This window comes from Gymnoscopelus braueri (genome assembly GCF_963280865.1).
Source record: "Gymnoscopelus braueri genome assembly, chromosome: 18".
Taxonomy (NCBI): domain Eukaryota; kingdom Metazoa; phylum Chordata; class Actinopteri; order Myctophiformes; family Myctophidae; genus Gymnoscopelus; species Gymnoscopelus braueri.
This window is the reverse complement of record NC_137618.1, coordinates 51,020,028-51,030,652: the sequence shown is the minus strand read 5'-3', so window position 1 is coordinate 51,030,652 and position 10,625 is coordinate 51,020,028. Positions and strand designations below refer to the sequence as shown.

The window sequence follows — 10,625 nt, the reverse complement described above, 5'->3', positions numbered from 1 at the left end:
GTGTGTGTGTGTGTGTGTGTGTGTGTGTGTGTGTGTGTGTGTGTGTGTGTGTGTGTGTGTGTGTGTGTGCGTGTTGATGTGTGTTAGGTTTGTCAATGTTGTTGCACTTTATTGTCACACCACAGGTTTAAAAAACTAACAAGCAGACAGGCAGACACACAGACAGACAGGCAGGCAGGCAGAGGAATTATCTGTCTCAGCAGGAAGTCATGGTTGTATTGAGCTGTGTGTGTGTGTGTGTGTGTGTGTGTGTGTGTGGTTTGAACAAAATAGCCAATTTTACATCGAGGTGCCCAGATATCCGTAGTGCCCACCTATCCTGTTAGTAAACTACAGACACACACTGCAATAGATGGCATTAACAACTGTACTGTACTTCATTCAAACACAGCAAGTGAGCCTATAGACAAGCTTACTTAAAAAGTAAACACGCGCACACACACAGCTTTTGCGATGCTCAGGCTGACATTATGCCGCTCGCACGTTATGTGTTTGATTTGTCCATCTATCGGCACTTTGTGTTTGGTTGTATTAAGATGAACTTACCTAATGATGCTGCAGAGGTTCAAAGAGTTTAAAGCACTTCTAGCCTTGATACAACAAGACTATGACCGTGTTGATCCAAGGCTACCGCACTTCCACAGTACAACAATGTTTAAGTCACAGTTGCATTGTTTGGCCAAAACCTGCGATTAATCCACGAGTCACGACACGTGTTGTTGTTTATATTCGTCTCGCCGGTACACACACACACACACACACACACACACACACACACACACACACACACGTCTCAGCTGAGTGAGTCATAACAGCTTGTGATCAACAGAAAATAACTTCCTTTAAGGACTTCAAAATAAGAGCCACTAGTAATAATTGGTCACCTTAGTTTTATTTTTTTGTCTACTTACAGGAAGTATATACTCATTTGTAGTAACGTTACACACAGAGCTATGTACGCTGGTGCGCTGGTACGCAAGAGTACTTATGTTCTTTTGATCTGCGCGCAACATTAAAATTAAAGTAACAAGCCTGTTTAAAAAAAACGGATAAAAGTAAAAAGTAGTCAGAAAAATAAGTACTCAGTAAAGTACAGATACTCAAAAAAAGTACTTTGTTACAGTAACAAAGCACTCTGATTACCTTAATAAACATTGTCATAAATACTTTATGCTTTCTAGTTCAAAGTCTTCTTTCAATCACCATGTTACGTCTATGTGTAAATTATCATCCTTTTGTTTTCTCGTCAGGGCAACACTTTATATAGCCAAAAGATAACGCACACCACGCACATGAGCGCACGCACACGCACACAGGCACACGCACACAGGCACACGCACACGCACACGCACACACAGACGCATGTGCACGCACGCATGCACGCACGCACAGACACGCACGCACGCATAGACACACAGCAGGACGGACTGTGACTCATTAAACACGGCTGTTTTGTCCTTTGACCTTTCAAACCCATGAACTACTTTGTGTCCTTTGTGACGAGCGAAGGTCAGGGGTCAGGGGTCACCATGTGATGTTTTCAGATCAGTTGCAGCACAAAGTACATCAAACTATAGCTCAGTGGAATCAGTACATCAAACTATAACTCAGTGGAATCAAAGTGCATCAAACTATAGCTCAGTGGAATCAAAGTGCACCGTGACATGTGTGAATGTGATCATGGATTACTTATTCATGGAGGTGAAAACATCATTGTCTCTTATAGTTAAACATCATTGTCTCTTATAGTTAAACATCATTGTCTCTTATAGTTAAACATCATTGTCTCTTATAGTTAATCATGTGTGTTATTCATGGAGAAACATCATTGTCTCTTATAGTACATCATTGTCTCTTATAGTTAAACATCATTGTCTCTTATAGTTAATCATGTGTGTTATTCATGAATAAACATCATTGTCTCTTGTAGTTAAACATCATTGTCTCTTATAGTTAATCATGTGTGTTATTCATGGAGAAACATCATTGTCTCTTATAGTTAATCTCTCAAGAACAGATTCAGAGCTGCGCTACTGAATCTGTCGGGAGGGCCGTTCAGAACGTGTGAGCGTTGGCCTACAAGTGGGCGTGCCTTCAGATCAGGAAGCAGGCCGCGCTTTACCCAATCAAATATAGTGGGCGGGATTTACATCTGTAAACAAACCCAAACTCATGGTTTTGTCGGCCTCGGAGCCGACAAAACCACGGAAAGTTGGTAACATTTTAACTTGTTCTTCCATCATAGAAACAAATGGGTTTATAACCAAAACAATCCATGTTCTTTGGGAGAAATGGTGTTAGTGTTCCGTGGGAGTGGACAGGTCCAGTGGTATGACAGACAGGCAGACAGGACCAGTGGTATGACAGACAGGCAGACAGGTCCAGTGGTATGACAGACAGGCAGGTCCAGTGGTATGACTGACTGACAGACAGACAGACAGACAGACAGACAGACAGACAGACAGGTCCAGTGGTCAGACAGACAGACAGACAGGTCCAGTGGTATGACAGACAGACAGACAGACAGACAGACAGGTCCAGTGGTATGACAGACAGACAGGTCCAGTGGTATGACAGACAGACAGGTCCAGTGGTATGACAGGCAGGCAGGCAGGCAGGCAGACAGACAGACAGACAGACAGGTCCAGTGGTATGACAGACAGACAGGTGGTATGACAGGAATGTGATCATCCCAGATTACTGTCTTGTTCCTTCCTGTCAACGGCACAATGCATGCTGGGAGGTTTACAGTTACTATGATGACTAACATCAGTAACTATTTAATGTCAGGAAGATTAAAATAATACAAGATAAGACAGAAATGTAATTCGCCGCGCCTCCGACCAAGTGGAGCTTACTATGTAACTGTGCTTGGGTTGTGTGTGTGTCTGTGTGTCTGTGTGTCTGTGTTCATGCTCTCATTGGCTCGCGCCCCCATGTGACTCACATGCGTGCACTGCCTGTAAGCAGCCGCCTGAGTGCGCCAGAGTGCAGGAATTTAGACAATGCTCTGATTACAATGCACAACAGCCTGCAAAAACACACACACACACACACACACACACACACACACACACACACACACACCCACACAATGTGAATGTTCTCTCCCCATCACGGTGAAATAACACTGATTACAATCACAATATTTTCGAGCTGCGTTCGCTTCCAGCGTTCGCGCGTCTTACTTGTGAGTAATGACCTTCTGAACTGTGTGTGTGTGTGTGTGTGTGTGTGTGTGTGTGTGTGTGTGTGTGTGTGTGTGTGTGTGTGTGTAAACATCCAACCACACACACAGATCAAACATACTGTAAATTTGCATAGACGTGCTGTGAACGTCAATGAGCTTGTTGTTCCTGTAACTTCCTCAAACGTACAGTGACACCCTTTTTAGAGCAGAGGTTCTCAACCCAAACAATAATCAGATTTGAACTGGGGACCGCCCCGCCCCCCCCCCCCCCCCCAAATAATCATATTTGAACTGGGGACCCCCCTAAAATAATCATATTTGAACTGGGGACCCCCCCCCCCCCCCAAATAATCATCTTTGAAATGGGGACCCCCCCCCCAAAATAATCCTAATTGGACTGGGGAATTCTAGAACTTGAGGCATTACATTTAGTTTGACTCGGTTCCACAGATACATTACATTTAGTTTGACTCGGTTCCACAGATACATTACATTTAGTTTGACTCAGTTCCACAGATACATATTGTGAAGACGGCCAAACTACTTGTAGATCATATTTCTTTTTGCCTCTTCTATTATTTGACAATTTGGCCAATGTTTGACCAGTTTTTAGTTTGTTGGTTATACTTTTGATACAGTATGTTTTTTTTTAATCGGTATTAAAGAGGTCTTAAAAGTCTTTCAATTCACTTCACTGTCATTTGGGGGACCCCCCCCCTAAAAAAAGAAAGAAAATCATGTGAGGACCATGTTCAGAACCGCTGGTTTAGAGCAGACCATTAATTTTCACACAAATAATTACGAATGAATTGTGCTTTTAGCTTTTTAATTTGTATAGCCTCATATTTATTTGTTTTAGATCTGACTGGTAATTATGGCTTTGAAGCAGCTGGAAGAGACTGAAGTCCTCCTGACGTCACTACCCGTTCAAAAATAGCAGATATACAAGCTCATAGCGAACATTTGTAACTCAAATCTTTGCTGCTTGGGGATTCTACAAATGTCTTCTAAATCCTAACAGTTTTTTTGAAAAATGCTTATGTTGCTATAATATCAGTGGTTCTCAAACTTTTGTCATGTCAAGGACCCCCCAAAATGATATGTATTTGGCCGCGGACCCCCATCTCATGTTGAACCCCCCTCGGCCTCTAGTTGCAGTGATGTCACACTTCTCTATTTGATGCATTTATAGAAAAAACTAACAGATAACAACAGACAACAAACTTGTAGATCTTCTTTTTACAAGCTACACCTAAACTACACTTTACTCTGTTGATCCTAAAGCTCTCTTGTGTGTGTGTGTGTGTGTGTGTGTGTGTGTGTGTGTGTGTGTGTGTGTGCGTGTGCGTGCGCGTGCGCGTCCATAGATATGTCCTTCTCTTCTTCTCAATAGAGCCATTCATAGAGGCACTGTGTGTGCGTGTGTTCAGTAATTACAGGAGTGTGGAGTGATGGGTTTTGACCACCTGGGACAGGTTGACACAGTTGTCTGTCTGTCTGTCTGTACAATGAACAGACAGGCAGGTTTTACCAATGGCCATAACATCAGTTTGGAAACAAGTGGTAAAATAACATCAAACAAAAAGGAAGTAGGTGTCGGAACATCTGGACACACCTACTTCTCTGACCAACAGAAACATCTAGTCCATATCTATGACCTATGACCTACTTCTCTGACCAACAGAAACATCTAGTCCATATCTATGGGGAATCGACCCAGGCTCTTTTTCATCCTCCAGGGTTTCTGAAGGCGAGGTGTGTAAAGGTACTGGTCTGGATCTGATCCTGGCTAGGTTCCTTATGGTCTAGATCTGATACTGGCTAGGTTCCTTATGGTCTAGATCTGATCCTGGCTAGGTTCCTTATGGTCTAGATCTGATCCTGGCTAGGTTCCTTATTGTCTAGATCTGATCCTGGCTAGGTTCCTTATGGTCTAGATCTGATCCTGGCTAGGTTCCTTATGGTCTAGATCTGATCCTGGCTAGGTTCCTTATGGTCTAGATCTGATCCTGGCTAGGTTCCTTATGGTCTAGATCAGTGATGTCAAACTGGCGGCCTGCGGGCGTTTAGCGGCGCGCGGAAAGGTCCATGGCGGCCCGCAAAATACTTTTAAAAATAGTAAATTGATACTACATCTAACAGACATAGAGTCGCAGTTTGCATTGCCTTGTTGTGCGTCCAGGCGGCTGTGAGGACGTGCGCCTCCCTCCCCCTCGCTGCAGCGAGCCTTACGGTGCGTTTTAACAGCGGGCGATCAGGATAGTATTTTCCGGAAGTGCATTATATGTCTATGAGAGCCGGCAACTACTGGCGATAGGGCGAAGTGGGCGATGAAAGATGGATTTTCTTTATCTTTTGGACGATGTCGCCCGGCGATCGCCCGAGAGTCGCCCGCTGTTGAATGGAATGTTAAGGAGTCAGTTGCGCTGCGCTTTGAAGGCACGTGTTCCTCACGCAGGAATAACATGGAGAGGCAACGATTTTAGCAGCCCCCCCCCCCCCCCCCCACACACACACACCCACACACACACACACCCACACACACGAGATGACAGCATTGCTAGGAATGGGGGGGAGGATCTGGCTATGAATCTGGACACATAACCTACCTGCAATATCCGAACTGCACTCACAGATGACACATATCAGACATGTAAATTAATGATGCTATGAAAATAACTTCTCAGAAACTGGTCCCTGACATTGAGGTGTCTGGAAGCAGCAAGTGACATTTTCATGCTGGCAACCCATGTAAATGTGACTATTTTTGAAAAATAATAAACTTTTTAAAAAGTAATGCTTTTTTTACACATTTGTTTTTAATGTCAATAATTAAAGTATGTATTCTTCTTCATAATATACATTTAAAAGTGATATACTGTAGTTAGTAGCAGTGACTGAGACAACAGACTGAAAAACAATGCTGTATAACTGAATGCGTGTGAGTGTGAGTGCGCATGCGCGTCCACAACTGGTTGCGGCCCACATCAAGTCACCATTTGACCAATGTGGCCCGGACTCCAAAATGAGTCTGACACCCCTGGTCTAGATCTCATCTAGACTTTAAGGGTAAAAACCAGCTGGACGGATCGAGCCGGGACGAATTTGTCACTTATGTGTCAGGCTTCAGGTTATACATTTATTATAGCAGCCTAATAGCGTGTGTGTGTGTGTGTGTGTGTGTGTGTGTGTGTGTGTGTGTGTGTGTGTGTGTGTGTGTGTGTGTGTGTGTGTGTGTGTGTGTGTGTGTGTGTGTGTGTGTGTGTGTGTGTGTGTGTGTGTGTGTGTGTGTGTGTGTGTGTGTGTGTGTGTGTGTGTGTGCGCGCCAAACCCAGTACTGTTTAAAAAAAGAATTATGTCAATTTCCTGTTGATTTTACTATTTGAAGATCTGCGGATCCAGTCTGGGTTTTCTTCCTTATAAAAACAGTGAAATCAACAGGAAGTTAACATTTTCCATAATAAAAACTAAACAAAACAAAAAAAGTTGTTATATTGTATACTGTTCTATATTGTCTGAATCAGCTTTGTTTGTGTTTGTTTACATGCTAAAAGAGTGACTTTGAGAGCTGTTTCACCGTACAATGTAAATCAATGAGGAGAATATTTTGAATTATCAATTTCTAATCAATGGACTAATTATTATAGATTTGTTGAGTTCCATCATGGTAAGGTAACTACACAACCCAAACCTCAGAGTGGTCTTGACCTTTAACCTCTGAAGGACATACAACTGGACCTGTGTGCAACGGAGTGTGACCTGTTATAGTGGGATACCTTAGCAAAATTAACGATACGAAGCTGATAATAGCGCCAAATTTTGCATGAGGCTTCTTTAGGACCTACTGATGGATTCTAGCCTCGGGTACCAAACTTTATTTTGAATATTTTCCATACAATTAGGCTTATCAATATCCATAAAAAAAAACAGGCCGATTCACCTTTTGGCCTATAACTCTTGAACCGTAGGTCATAGCATCAGAAATCTTTTGTTCCCTGGACTCCTTGGATCATGACGCAACTTCCCATATTGGTCCCGCCTCTTTTCCGATTTCAAGATTTTCCGCCATTTTGCGTTATCTTCAAAACACATATTTTACTCCTAAATATTTTGTCCAAAACTCACACAAATCGGCACACCCTCTGTCTTTGGTCATGTGATCAAGATTTATCAGTCAGAATTTTAATATTCCCTTCGGATTGGCTACGATTGGCTTCTGAAATTTGTGGGAGGGTCTGTTTGGAAAAAAATGGCACAAATCATAAACACAGCGTCCTATTTGTCCTAAATTCATATCATTGAGGGCCATTAATAAACGTCCACCCATAGGGGGCGCAACAAATTCTACAAATGTCACTGTTTTTGCACCAAATTAAGTACAAATGGTCTTGTGAGTCAAACATTTGCAATTGCAAAGTGGAGAACAGTCCAAATTTGATTTGCCACATTTGCAGGTGGAACAGTCCCCTTTACAAGAGCATTTGATCAGCTCTCTGCATGCTTTGGAGACTTCTGGAATTGTCATCCAAACTGGCACCCATGCCTCAGATTCCTTGGTCCATCCATACTCATGTGGGGAAGGAATAACTTGTTCTGTTTGTAGGCTGGTCGCCCAGATGCCTGCTTGATACACTGCCCGCTTAACATGCTGAAGTAGTGCATCTTGGGTGGGTGGCAGTTTCTCCATTGACCTATTCCCATGACAGAAGAGTTCTTTTCTAGTCTGGTTTATGGAGCTCAAAGGACTGGATTTGTCATACAGGATAACCGTCAGTCTCTCAAGCTTCTGGAATTGCTGACTCTCAACATTCAGCTGCTGGAAGGGATGTTTGGCTAGACTGACACGTATCTCTTTGATCATAGGCTTGCCAGGCATGCCAAGCTGACTTCTTAACCTTACTGTGGAAAGCAGATGTTGTGTTACAACCTGACAATGACAAAACATAGGCAGAGCATGAGATTTTGGCTCCCCAGGGATTTACACATGTTGTTGGTAAAATCTGTATTTTTTGCCCATGCCAAAAGCCACCAAGATGTCAGCCAAAGGTTGAATCGTAACTAAATCATGGAACAAGCTTTGCAAGGATCACGATGACATCAGTGTCCACAGTACGCACTAGGATAGTTTTTGCTCCTTGCTCCAGTGCATGCCGTATATGAACCAGAATCCTGGTGTCTACCTCCTCATGATTGCAACAGGTCATAGTACTAATGGAACCAAAAGACGACACAGCTTATCCTGACATAAACAGCTTTGGATGGTGGCCAGTTGAACTTTTCAGTCCTGGAAGTCAAAAAGGCAAACAGCTCCTTCTTATTTGTTGGGTCACGAAGAAAATCCATCCAATTGCCTGGTAGCTTTGTCTGACCTGACACTTTCCTGTGAACATCTTGTCCTCTCTTTTCGCGGGTGGACTCCTTCAAACTATCTGGGATATATGTGTCCCATACAACATCCAACCGCTTGGTTTCCTACAGCTGCTGAAAACGTCATCTGCATAATCATCAAATGTTTTTTCTTTGAAGCCAATTACAGGCAAACAGTATGGAATATCAAAAGCCTGTTGGACAGTCATTGTCACATGACTCACAAGACCATTTGTACTTCATTTGGTGCAAAAAACAGCGACATTTGTAGAATTAGTTGCGCCCCCTATGGGTGGAAGTGAAATCACATTGGCTCTGGGTTTATTAGTGGCCCCTCAATGATAAAAAAAATTGGGACAGATAGGACGCTGTGTTCATGATTTGTGCCATTTTTAGGCAAACGGACCCTCCCACAAATTACAGAAGCCAATCGTAGCCAATATATGAAATATGAAAAATCTGACTGATACATCTTGATCACATGACCAAAGACAGAGTGTATGCCGATTTGTGAGTTTTGGACAACATTTGTAGGAGTAGTAGCAAAATATGTGTTTTGAAGATAACGCAAAATGGCGGAAAATCTTGAAATCCGAAAAGGGGCGGGACCTATTTAAGAAGTTGCGTCATGAGCCAAGGAGTACTGGGACAAAAGATTTTTGGTGCTATGACCTACGGTTCAAGAGTTATAGGCCAAAAAGTGGATATTGATATGGCTAATTGTATGGAAAATATTCAAAATAAAGTTTGGTACCCAAGGCTAGAATCCATCAGTAGGTCCTAAAGAAGCCTCATTCAAAATTTGGCGCTATTATCAGCTTCGTATCGTTAATGTTAAAAAATAGGGTTAAGGTACTGGACTATTAAGGGTCCTCACAAGTACAGTAATACACACACACAATCTCTCTCTCACACACACACACACACACACACACACACACACACGCGCGCGCAGTGAAACAAAGCACTGTTCTTGTATCAAAGAGTTCATTCATGTCTGTCTGCATGCATTGCAGTGCGACAGCTTGTAGATCTGTTATTTTACACATACAATTTAGTATAACAGGGCTTTAATTAGCTAATTCTCTCTCTCTCTCACTCACTCACTCACTCACTCACTCACACACACACACAGTTGAATAGATGAATATTATTGACCTTTGGTTCGTTTGAAGCAGAGTCATCATAAATGTGTGTGTGGAGTGTTGCGTAACATTGTATCCAGACAGCGGGGCGAGGGGGCGTGGCCTGTGTATACAGCCACGTGATTGGAGCTTTAGGGTCTGTTGTTTCCTGAGCACGTTGTTGTTTTCGATGGTACGGGGGTCCCTTGTACAGAATAGGTTCAGATGGGGGTCCCTGGTACAGAATAGGTTCAGATGGGGGTCCCTGGCTTAGGATAGGTTCAGATGGGGGTCCCTGGCACAGGATAGGTTCAGATGGGGGTCCCTGGCACAGGATAGGTTCAGATGGGGGTCCCTGGTACAGAATATGCTGCGCTGTGAGCTTATAGATCTGCTATTTTTGAATAGCCAACATATAAATGGATAAAGTGTTTAAAATGACTGACGCTACATTGACTACTTTCACTGGGGACCAGTGGTGTAAAGTTACTAAGTGCATTTACTCAAGTACTGTACAATTTTTACTTTACTGGAGTATTTCCAATTGTCTATACTTAAAACATTAGTTTCTAGTTACTTTGCAGATATTAATTATTATATTAATATCTGCTATTTATTATAAAACATACATTAACCGCTTTAGCCCTGTTTTATACCAAGGCTATTTGACAATAACAGATCTACAAGCTCACAACGTGACGCCTTGTGAGCTTGTAGATCGCCTATTTTCAAACATTTTAGTACTTTTGGTACTTTAAGTACATTTTGATACCAATACTTTTGTACTTTTACTCAAGTAAATTTTGAATTCAGGACTTTTACTTGTAACGGAGTACTTCTACATGGCAGTATCAATACTTTTACTTAAGTAAAACATTTGAGTGCTTTTTCCACCACTGCTGGGGACCCCTGGAACCCCGCCTGGACCCCTGGGGGTCCCCAGA

At 42.7% G+C, this 10,625-nt stretch overlaps 1 protein-coding gene across 1 annotated transcript in view; it reads left to right on the top strand.

Moving 5' to 3' along the window:
* Window positions 1–10,625, top strand: part of LOC308105879 (kalirin-like) — a 229,571-nt gene that overhangs the window by 165,205 nt on the left and 53,741 nt on the right.